Below are 12,339 nucleotides of genomic sequence, written 5' to 3' on the forward strand. Positions count from 1 at the left end.
CTTCCATGGGAAAGCACCTTTCGAGGTAATTGAGGGAAGATCAAAAAGTCCCCTGCTACTTAAGGTACACGGGAAGATCTTCATTGCAGATGAGTATAGCCGAGACCTACAAGAATCTTTTCAAAAGATTAAGGATGCTATCTCTATCTAAAAACAAAGGTAAAAGGTTGCTGCTGATAAGCACAGAAGATGCCAAGCCTTTAAAGAAAATGATTGGGTCTTACTAAAATTTCCCAAGGCTCGATTAAGGCACACGACGGGCAAGAATCCTAATGGACACCAAAGTACTATGCTAAGTTAGCAAAAAGGTACTATGGTCCCTTCCAGATTCTTAGGCCAATCAATGAGATGTCCTATCAACTCAAGTTTCCCAGGCATTGGCTCATACACAATGCTTTCCATGTGAGCCTACTAAAGCCTTACAAAGGAGAGCCATCTCAAGAACCAACTATTGAAGACCCACCGGAGATCGGGGACCAAGAAGAGGTGTTGCAACCTGAGTCCATTCTCAGACATAAAGACAAGGTATTAAGAGGCGGTAAGACTATCCGATGATATCTTATTAAGTTTAAGAATTATCCTTTTGAAGATGCTAGATGGATGCAAGGCATACAATTAAAGGATAACCTAAACCTTGTCAATGCTTACAATGCTTCCCTAGAGTAAGCAAATGTACAAATGTTTAAAATGAAAAAAGTTTTTGTCTTATAAGACTCTCTTTTTCTTTACTGTGCACAAAAATGAAGTAGTATGCATGCTTAGATCAAGTTTGCGGAGACGACGTCTCCCAAACACTAGGTAGAGCTTGTCACTCTACTATGGAAGATTGATAGGACTAATGTGCAGACATGCTTGCGGTGGCAGCTTATGCTCTCAAGCATCAAATGGACTAGTCATCCATTTTGGAACGATGTCGTAGGGTAACATAGGGATCCTCTACCCGCTAGAAAAAGGACTAATGAATAGGCTTTATCTTCTCTACACCATAGTTGAGGACGAATATGATTTCAAGAGAGAGTAATGTCATAATAACTAATATCTAATTTTCCTAAATGATTTTCTCATGTTAAATTGATCATTTAATATGGGGAAGTGCCAGGGGAGAAAAAGCTAGAATATTGGTTAAGCTGGCAGACCTGCCACAGTAGGGATCCAAAGGAGGGAAAAGAGGGATCCAAAGGGGGGGCCATCTTCAAAAGAGTAATGTGCAACAATGGGCTTTAAAGACCCTAAGGTTCAGCCCATTAAGACTTCCAAAATGCTAAGGTTCCAAAATTCAAAGGTTGTGTCCAATAGTCAAAGCTTAGTTAAAGTGGATGCTTAGTGTGTGTACCAAAAAAGTCTTCACAACTCCTACAAAGGAGGGGGCGAGCCTTGCAAGTAGGGGGGTGAGAGAGAAACACACACACTCACAAGCTTCCTTTACACAAAGGAAAAGAGGGACACATGTCAGCTCTCTAGCCCAGATGCCCAGAAGGTATACTCAAATCTTATTGGATGGCCATGGAGGTGGACCAATGAGAATTAGACTAGAGTAAATCTAGTTTAATTCATTTAAAAACACTTAATAAAAGAACCAATAAATATTAAGATCTCTAGAAGACTAGTGGACAGTATCCCAAGGGGTCCAATGAGGATTCAACAACCCAATGTCCTGCCTGATTCCTATTGGCCAGGAGACAAAGGGGTCCAATGAGAGTTTAGTTGCATTAATTGATTACCTAAAGCTCTCACAAAAGGGGAAAGGGGGACACATGTCATAAGGCTATCACTTACGCTGCTTAAATTTCATTGGCTCATCCTGGCATGGGCCAATGGGGGCCTGCATGAGTAAAATGGAAGAGGGGTCGACCAAGAGAGAGAGGGGGCTGTCTTTTATCACACACACACACACACACACACACACACACACACACACACACACACACACAATCTGATGTGTGGAGCAAGAAGACTCTCTCTCTCCTTCTCAAGCTTTAATGGAAAGCTTATCTCCTACTCCAAGCTTGTGAGAAGGGAGGCCTACACCAACAACTCTTGGCTTTGTGATGCAAATCTAACCAAGAGCCAAGATTCAATGCATGCTCATCTCCTCTACCATGCTAATTACTAAGCTATGATATTCTAATATGAGTGATTATGTGAGGAGATGTAAACCTTTCTCGTAAGACTACTCCTTCCTCTAAATCTACTCTCTTACCCCGCTAGCTCTCACCATCTTTGAAGGTGTGTGAGGTCTTGGGTCTAAGATTGTGAGGGAATTAGTGTTGTGTTTAAAAGTGTTTGCTAGTGCTTGAGGCTTCTATCTTCAGTGCACTAGCTAGTTATTGAAGGAACACAAAGAATTGTATTGTAAAATGTCTCCCTTGATGGGGGAAACCTATAATACAAAGGCTTTTGGAGGGGGGACCGGCTCCATATAAATCCGGTCCTCAACTGTTGTCAATATCTTAATGTCTCTCTCTTTTGAAGTATTGTTCATGCCTATCTAACTAGGTGTTATGCTTTTTGTTGCTCCCTCCACCCAAGCACTCTTGCTATGCTCATTAGGAATCTGTTCTAATGAAATTCTCACTATGTCTATTCTATTTTCCGCTACACACAATCTACTAGGCCATTAAATGTTACACAAGCTATGCAACTAGCTAGGTCTAAAAGTATAGATATTGTTCTAGCTATATAATTTGACCACATTATTGCATGCATGTTAGTCATTTAATGCTATCTATTATGAATTATTAAGGTCATTTGAAGGTTAGTGAAGAGTTAATAATCAAGTTGCAAAGCTAGCCTCAAGGCTAAATAGTGTAGTTGAGACTAAATGGCCATCATGTATGCTTCATGGAACTTTTTTCTAGTTCTTTTGTTGTTTTAGTGTGTAATGTTACACTAATGTGAATTGTTAATGTGCAGAGTTCCTTAGCTTTGTGCTAGATTGAGCTTGAGATGGAATATGGGCACTCCCAATTTTGTGCATGGTTAAGAAAGGAGTTTGAGCCAATGGGGCACAATGCCTCTATGGAACTCCCTCCCAAAGTACCCAAGGGATCGACGCATGCAATCTGTATTGGAACTCTTGTGCATGCATGGTATATGATGCTACTTTTGATGCAGCTACACTAGATTTTTTCTCTTTGCCTTATCGGCATGTTTATCACATGTTGTGCTTTACATACATGTGCATAAAGCATGGAACATGTGTGGTTTTTGAGTGCAATGAACCTATACTAGAGAGGGTGATGTATATGCTAGGCCTTTGTTCAACAATCATGGCAAAGAAGAGATTAGCTATGGTAAGTCCTCTACTCCATGTTTGTGCAACAATACAGATTAAGTAATATTTTCATGTCACTAAAGTGTAATTTTTTGTTTTATATTAGGCAAATCCTCACAGTATGGAAATGGAATGCTATGTCAGACGTACTCCCAAAAGTGCACCCACAACTCTAGTAGGGGGTGGTACATCTTCTTATCCTTGCACCTACATGTGACTATAAATTATTTTATAAACTAATGTGTTGTAATGGAAACAAAATAGTATTGGTGTAGAGGATGTGGAAGATGGCTTGGCCATTGTGATGCACACGACTAGTGAAGTCCAATATTCTATACTAGGTGATCCTCGACAACACCAATGGATGAAAGTGAGAGGCAAGGGAGTTATCCTGCTCCAAAGATGCATGCAATGTCCACAAAAGGTGGAGATGGGTCAATTGTGCCCATAGGAGCCTCCCTAATGAGGACAAGAAAATGAAGTACAAGTCCTGAGAAGACTCCAACTAGATCCAAGCTACCAATTCGACGTAAAAAAATTGAAGATTTTGGCACAAACATGTTGTTGGCAAAGACATTGTCAGAGCTCAAGGAAAGCATTGCTCAAATAGAAACCTCTCCATCTCCATACAAGGCTACACCAAAATCAAAGTGACCACGGCAATCAAAAAGTGATGACTTTGGCTATGATCTTCCACTTGAAACTTTTTGTTGTGTAAATAAAAAAATTTCAGCCACAAAATTGAATGTGTAGCCCATTAGACATCTCTAGGATGTACCTGCCTCTTTTCTGCACAAGGGGGCATGCCAAGGCAGCCCACCTTCTTTGTTCAATCTATTCATAGATATGGTATGATTGCAAGAATTGTCTAGACTACACTGTTTGCCTCTTCATACTCTGATGCATCTGGTGTCAACATGTTTTTTGTCTTCATGCGTTTTTAAGTTCCTTACATATCTTGGCTTGCATTTAACTGTCAATATGGTGTAGGTTAATTCAATTGTTTCTTCTGGGTGCTTAAAGTCCTACCACGTGGTGCAGGTTCTTATAAAATTTCATTGTATTGTTTATGGGAAATTGCCCATTGCCCAAAAGTGGACGCACATCTTGGCTTGCATCTATTTGTCAATATGGTGTAGGTCAATTCAATTGTTTCTTTTGGGTGCTTAAAGTCTTGATGCGTGGTGTAGGTTCTTATAATACTTCATTGTATTATTTATAAAAAAACCCCCACTGTCCAAAAGTGGACGCACTACTCGTTCAAGCAAAATGGATGGTATGAACTCGGTCATTTAGGATGTCACAAGAGTAAAATCTACCTTTAAAGAGGAGTGCGCAAAGGCTCGCATGATAATGATCCCAAGGCTGATACATATCGCACCAGGGATTAGCATGCAAAAGGAGTTTACCAGTAGAGTGTCAAAATGAATAGGGCTTGGGTCACCATGCGGAGGTGTCTGTGTTGCATTGAAAGAGCTTATGTGAACATGGAGAGGGGTTGGATCGACATTCAGAGGGATTGGGTCAGCATGTTGAGGTCAAGCCCACAAAGGACCTATGTTAGCATGCAGACACAATGTGAGATAAGCAAGTGGAGGGTTTGGGACAACATGCAGGGGTGATGAACAAGCATGCAGACACAATGTGAGATAAGCAAGTGGAGGGTCTGGGACAACATGCAGGGGTGATGAACAAGCATGCAAAGGATATGTGTCAGCATGCGGGCAAGGTGTTGGACAAGCACAGGGAGGGTTTGGGTCAGCATACAAAGGTGGTGGAAAAGCATGCAGAGGATGGTTGGCATGATGTGTTAATACACAATGAGGAAGAAACTCAATTATCATGGGGTGCTTTGGCAATTCCTTGTGATGGTCAACATGATGTGTACTTTTCATGTGGGAAAGAAGGTCAGACACATACTGATACTCCCACAGCTACTCGCAAAGATTTAGTGCAATCTCATTATGATTTGCCAAAACCAACGGTAGTTATGGATATACCCCTTGTGATGAAGAGCTATTGTGTGGTTTTGGATGTCAATGGCCTATTGTTGAGAAGGAATAGGCTCTTTAAGGGTGGTAGAGGTAAGTGATATGTACCAAAAGTAGGTTTTGAAGATAGATATCTGTTGATTGAGCAAAAGGATTGAGTTTGTGACCATTTTTTCAATATGTTGTCAGGAAAGATGCACAAAATATTCTTTTGACGTGTCTCAAACATTTCCATGTGGTCATTTGCAGTAGCATGATGGAGGATAACATGAGATTAACTATGGAGGCATGTTTTGCATTAGTGTCAACATGTAACTTCCTGTTATTTATGAGAAAAGAATTGAAAAATTGCACAGTTTACTTTTAGGGATTTGCCTAGTGCATCAGCTCGGGGGACACAAAATCGAGTATTTTTGTTAAGTGTCTCGTTGTTTGGTCAGGGTTTTGGTTCTTACATGAGCATAAAACACTTTTGGTTGATGATACCCTTTACAAGAGCATGCTCAACCCGAAGGACTGTTGTATATTGCCTGAGTTGTTTGATCCAAATGATTATGGCTAGAATCCTACTTATTTGTCAGATGTCTTATTCACATGGTTAACCTCATGGAGGACTGTTGATGCAAGAAAAAGGTATACTAGGGGCACATGCTTACAAACCTAAGGGACAAGCTTTCAGTTAGAGTGTTAGAGCATCATGCAATGCTGCAAAAAAAAATCATGTTGGCTAGATAACTTGTGTGATGAGACCTAGGAAAGGTGGTGGTGTTTTGTCACTCATGCTATACATATTATTTTTCTAGGCAATTATGGATCTTAGGAAGTGTGCCGAAATAAAAGGCAACATATGAAATTTTGAAAATTACCATTTTGTAATACATTGCTACATCATTTATGTAATAGAATGGTTTGACAACTCAACTATATAGCAGTAGACACTTGTACAAGGTTTCATCACGAGTTTATAACTATATATCTTGTCTCTATAATCTAGGTTGATAAAACAAATATACACATATGTCATAACATAAAAACATGAGCTAAGGTGAGATATGATAAGACTTGTGCATGCACCAATGAGGTTGAAAGAAATATATTCTCAAGAATAATATAATTGGTCACATAGCCAAACAAAATGAATGCTTAAAGTCCTACAGGTGAGGTCTCAAAAAGAACTTTAGTTTGCTGCCAATTGAAAAGAGCAAGGATAAATCATCATAGGTCACGGACACATTAGGGAAGGAAGAGATGGAGGAAATATTTCAAGCTACATGGAATTGTAAATTAACACACTCGACATAGGGGACACGTAGTATGTTTTTGTTGTAGCATCTATTAGGGTCATCTCAAATTTGATTTCCCTAACAAGATGATAGTACATGTGGCTAAAACCCATATTTTCAAGTATTTTGTAATGTTGGGGATTGTCCTTTTCCTGCTTGTAGTAATAGCTTATAAGTACATATGTGCCTCCTGCACATGTACTTTTCCAAGAATCCCTGAACATTATGTCTGTCTTTCACTTTGGATTTAAACACTTCAGTGCATAAAACTCTACACCTTCTACATTGTCATCTTTAGCATTTACAACATAATTATCTCCCACGTTAAGGAGGTCACCTAGCATACACAAAGATCCCTCAAACATTGGGATGTCATGGGACTCTTTATTATTTACATCATTTGCCCGCTCTGATTCTTATAGATAATCATTTTTTAGCTTTATGTGTGACCAATTTTGCACATACGATTTGTTCAAGCAGGACCTCCAATGTCTGATGACACAAGCACGATAAAGATATGGTTGTCACCTTGGTCGGGTCATGTCTGCAATACCCACAGATGCTGTGAATTTATCAAAATCCTTGTACTATTTCACAAGCCCATGCATGAAACTTATCCACATCACTTATCTTGACCACCCAAAATTTCATGATTACCTCGTGGATTCTCTTATCAGCATGTCCTAAAGCACTAGGAGGATGATAAGGCATTATTTTTGCCAAAAACTTTTGTTACATCTGAAGCGCACGTCAAAGTAGCACTATTAGGCTTGATTTGTTCATGTGCTAGTGAACTCTTTAGATTGTCTCCAATGCCATCATGTTTTCCCTTGCCATGACCAAAGCCAAGAAAGTTCCATGTCATTTTTACCTTTGTTAGCAAGTAGCCCAACAAAATAGAAAGGCCCTGCTGCTTTGAATTGTGAAGCATTAGGGAAAATTTAGACTCATAAAGGGGCCTTATAAGGAGTTTGACTTCCTCTCTCATGTCCAAAACGGGTGTGCAGTAAATTTTTTGCAAATCAACTCTAAACTTGGCGGAGATTTGGCAGATAGAATCTACTCTTCAAGCTCTTTCTATTGATATATAGCACACCATGAGATTCCTCATATTTTGAAAGATTCTATCTTTTATTCTCTTGTGATGTGAACTCTCTAGATTCTAGACGGAGAGTTCATATCACAAGAGAATAAAAAATAAAATCTTTTAAAATATGAGGAATCTCATGGCATGCTATATATCAATAGAAAGAGCTTGAAGAGTAGATTCTAATTGTCAAATCTCCACAAAATTTAGAGTTGATTTGCAAAAATTTTACTGCACGCCCGTTTTGGACATGAGAGAGGAAGTCAAACTCCTTATAAGGCCCCTTTGTGAGTCCAAATTTTCCCTAATGCTACACCATCAGACCAAACATAGTGTCTCTTAAATTTTAAACCTTCGCTCTTTAGCCATTGATTATGAAGTAAAAAGCAGTGTTGGACAAACAAAGTATTGTGTTGCTTGTCATTTGAAATGTAGAAATGCATCTCCTTGAGTATACCATTGTCTTTAGGTCTATGCCTGTAAGTGATGTAAACCAAGATGTTGCATTCAAAAATTATGTTAGTGCATAGATTGTATTTCATTTTGCTCCTTGATTGAATTGTTGCCGACAAAACCTATAATCAAGATAAAGGTATTCAAACATTCCTTGTACTGATCCACCTACCATTTGTATGTAAAACTCTGCTTGATAAATGTCTTCGTGCACACTTTAACCCTTTTCACTAAATCGTTGATTAACAATTTCTTATACAAAACATTCAATGCTTATGCTCACCCTCCCTATTTTGCACCTGAATGTCCTAAAAAATTTGAGCAAGAACTGTCCTTGTTGTCTCCATCACTTCACATGGAGAAAACTCAAGCTTTTTAACTCTGGAATTTTTGTAGCCGCCCATAAGGCAATTATACTGGTGAAAAGGAGAGTCCTCCTTCTTTGCACATACACAACTTTGCCAGAATTGTGTCATTCTAGACAAGGAACTCCTTTGGCCCCGACACTTGTCCTCAATCCCACTTGATTTGCATACAACATAGTTGCATTCACATGATTTTCCATGAAACTCAAATGAATGCAATCACAAATGATTAATTGCATCTTTTAAATATATCAATTCTACATGATATATACAGCAACATGTGTTCCAACCATTAAGATTTTGTCCAAACCATGGTTTGAGATTTTCAAAATATCTATGTCCTATCTGGATATGCAGGTTGGCCTCCTTAAACTTGGTAAAGTACTATGTCTACATTGGAAGCAAACAAACTCATGCGTGACACCAAAAAACTTGAGCTCCCACCTTATGTTATATAGTCCTTAGTAAGCTAGTTTAGTAAAACCATGCAACCTTTTCATGCTACTTACTCTATTGTTGTGTAGCAAACATACTCTCCATGGATTGTCACACATAGCACACAATCTCTCACAACACATAGCTATATAGCACATATGCGTTGTGAGCCATCTACATTGTAATATATAGAACCCAACACTCTCATAGAACGTAGTATTTAATTATATCATAGACCTTCATTTTATAGCACCAATGGTGAAGCCAAATAGCATATACACTGTATCATGAACCCTACCATGTTGTCTACTCCATTATATGGTACTTGCACAACAAAATAATTATTGAATGCGGACAATAGTGCTATCATATCTTGAACTGGATTCATAGCTTCTACTTTCTATCGACATGGTGCACAATGTGAAATAGCATTGTTGTCCTTAATATTCTTTGTATGGAGCACAAAGGTTTTTCAAAACATGATGCTTTGTGCCATATAGCATACGAGAGTTCAAACAATACATCTAGATTATTGTAATAGTCCACACATAATAATCTATGTAGCTTATGGTCTATAATAGGATGTAATATTTGGGGTGTGGACGTAGATACTTTATGATAGGATGGAATAATTGGGATATGGAGGTGGATAGCAATATGCCTCTCTTTTCATTGCGTTAAAGAACTAGGCCTAGCAACTCATTATGAAAATAAAGTCTACTATATGTAGCATTGCTCCTTGCATTACAAGCATGGTCTAATAAATGAAAGATAGAATCTACACAAAACCAGAGATCACACTTGAGAATCATCAAGGAAATGCATTGGATGATCAATATAGTGCCTATAGCCTAACCTCCATTGGATAATGTCATTATTGTTTGAAGAGACTTGGGTACGATCCATCCAGAATTGAATTGCAATCTCCTTCACCTTGGAGGATAACCTACTAGAAGCAGCCTTTCTTTTACATGAGTACAATGGAAACATGCTAGATCCTTCTTCATCATCTTCAACCTGAGCCATAGCAGCAACAAACATATTTCATGCATGAATGTTAAGAAACTTTGATACTTGAAGAAGACTTATTTCCTTGTCAATTGTTTCATTGACATGCTTTAGACCATTCACAAGCATAGTTAAAGTGATTCACCTAAAAAATAGTTCATCATTGCTTTTGGGATTTTTTAGGAGTTGGAGGGCAAAGCATTTGCAAGACTGATAGAATGGTCATGTGTCCTATTTGTGTACTCCTCGATACTCTAGTCACCTAGCACTGCTTGTATTATATCCATCTGATCCTCTTTGTCATAACCACTTAAGCTTCTCAGAATGTATTGAACAATTTGATTAGCAAGTTTCTTCTTGGTTGCTTGAAGGTGTGCATTTTCAAGATGAAGAATATGCACTTTTTCCTATGTGCAACATCTTCTTTAGTACTCTTATTTGACTATAAATTTATACTTCCTCAATGATCAGATTTCATGCTCATCAAGAAAATCCTTTCATTTACGTTGATGAAAGAAACCTTCATCCATTGACGTCACATGAATGGGAGTGGAAACATATGACTAGCTGGTGCCAAGCCCTCTAAACGTTGCTTCACAACTAATACCTCTTCAGATACATCCTTGATGTTTCCATCTACAAAGGGAGAGTTTTGGTCTAGGAATATTTCTTCCAAAAATTCTCCCATTGAAGAAGAACATGATCAAAAAACATCAATTGTGACTAGCCGTATTATATCAAAATTTCTGTGTGTGTGTGTGTGTGTGTGTGTGTGTGTGTGTGTGTGTGTGTGTGTGTGAGAGAGAGAGAGAGAGAGAGAGAGAGAGAGAGAGAGAGAGAGAGAGAGAGAGAGAGAGAGAGAGAGAGAGAGAGAGAGGATTCATGCATGCTCTATGAACCCATTTTCTTGCTTCAGCTACATGTGAGTGTACTTTAATTTTTGACACTTGCATAGTCTAGCTATATGAGAGGAATAGCTCAATAGTTGGTGCTCATGGACACAAGTATTTGTACCACCCTACCATGATTTCACCTTGAGAATCTCTGGATTATCTTGTATCTCTGCTCTCAATTTCACAAACTCTTTGTTAGTCTCTCCCCTAGAGGGTTCGATCGGCACGATTGGTTCCTCTTGCATCTCCTCTGATGTAAAACATATCCCTTTAGCCACCTCTTCATATGACCGAGCTTGTTCTTTGGCCTTATCTTCTAGCCTAGGGTCACCTATGGTGGTTCTGACTTCCTGGTAACGTGCCTCCAAGTTGTCCTAATCATCGGATTTCAAGAAACTTCCACCTCGGGATAGTCTGTAGCATAGTGGACAATTCTGTGACATTTGTAGTAGGCATTTGGAAATGACGAAAACATTAACTGTTTATGAAAAGCACCAAATTAACTTCTCATACTCAAATCCAAATACTTGGGAATTGGCTTACTCATATTCCATTGGATATACACCTTTATGTCCAAGCTCGATCTTACCCGTTGCACTTTCGGTATGAAAAGCACCAAACCCAACTTAGCAATTATGGAGTCTACATAGTCATGAAGCTAGATAGGAAAAAACCCCTTGGAAGTAGCCCACATTGGACAAAAGTCCATAAACTCTTTGTTAGGATTGAACTTAGGCATCCATGGCATAGCATAATTAAAGTAAGAAGCTATCCAAATGCCTCCTCTCATAACCAGCTCCTTAATAGTTTGCTTAGAGGGGCAGCCTGCCACATAGAAGACTTTTCCTACCGTTGTGAACTAGTAGATCTCATTTCTATTTTTTTTTCACTATTGTTGCCCACTCCCACAAGCCTTGAGCCTCCATTTGACAGCCCATAAAGTATAGCACCACTGAGTGACCACAACAAGTTTGAAGGCTTTGAATCACTACCTTTGTCGGTTGTTGAACTCTGCCTACAATACATACCCATCTTCAATTTTATTATGACTTAGTCTGATCGCCCTATGCAAGATTTCCTCTACCAATGTTTGAGTGCCAAAGTGAGAAGTCTTACATATCTTTTTTGGATTGGAAGTGCTAACATAAAAATCCAAAGCCCTCTTCCTCTCTTTTAGAGTGAAAGCAAGGTTTGTGACCCGCCTAGATATATACAATGACCCCCCTCAACGTTGTCTTGATTTTTTGTCATCACCCCATCGGGGTCCATACCGGTGTGATGAAACACAGAGGGAGCTGTGGGAAACCCCCCGAAAGCACTTACCTAGAAAAAAGATTGCCCTTTGCCCGGATCAATCGACATCCGTTACTCAAAGGCTAATAACTCCAAAGCAAATGTCAAACATAGTGTTCATAGTTCATAAACTGGGATTCTTGGATGTAGTGTGGTCTATAGTTCAATCTTCTCTGAGGAAAATGGTGCTCAATATGGCATTCTTATCAGGTAGAAAGTTAGGTGGAAGCATAACCATCTAGTGTATCCAGTGGATT

The sequence above is a fragment of the Adiantum capillus-veneris genome, chromosome 1, assembly GCF_014529385.1.
Source record: "Adiantum capillus-veneris isolate H3 chromosome 1, ASM1452938v2, whole genome shotgun sequence".
Lineage (NCBI taxonomy): Eukaryota > Viridiplantae > Streptophyta > Polypodiopsida > Polypodiales > Pteridaceae > Adiantum > Adiantum capillus-veneris.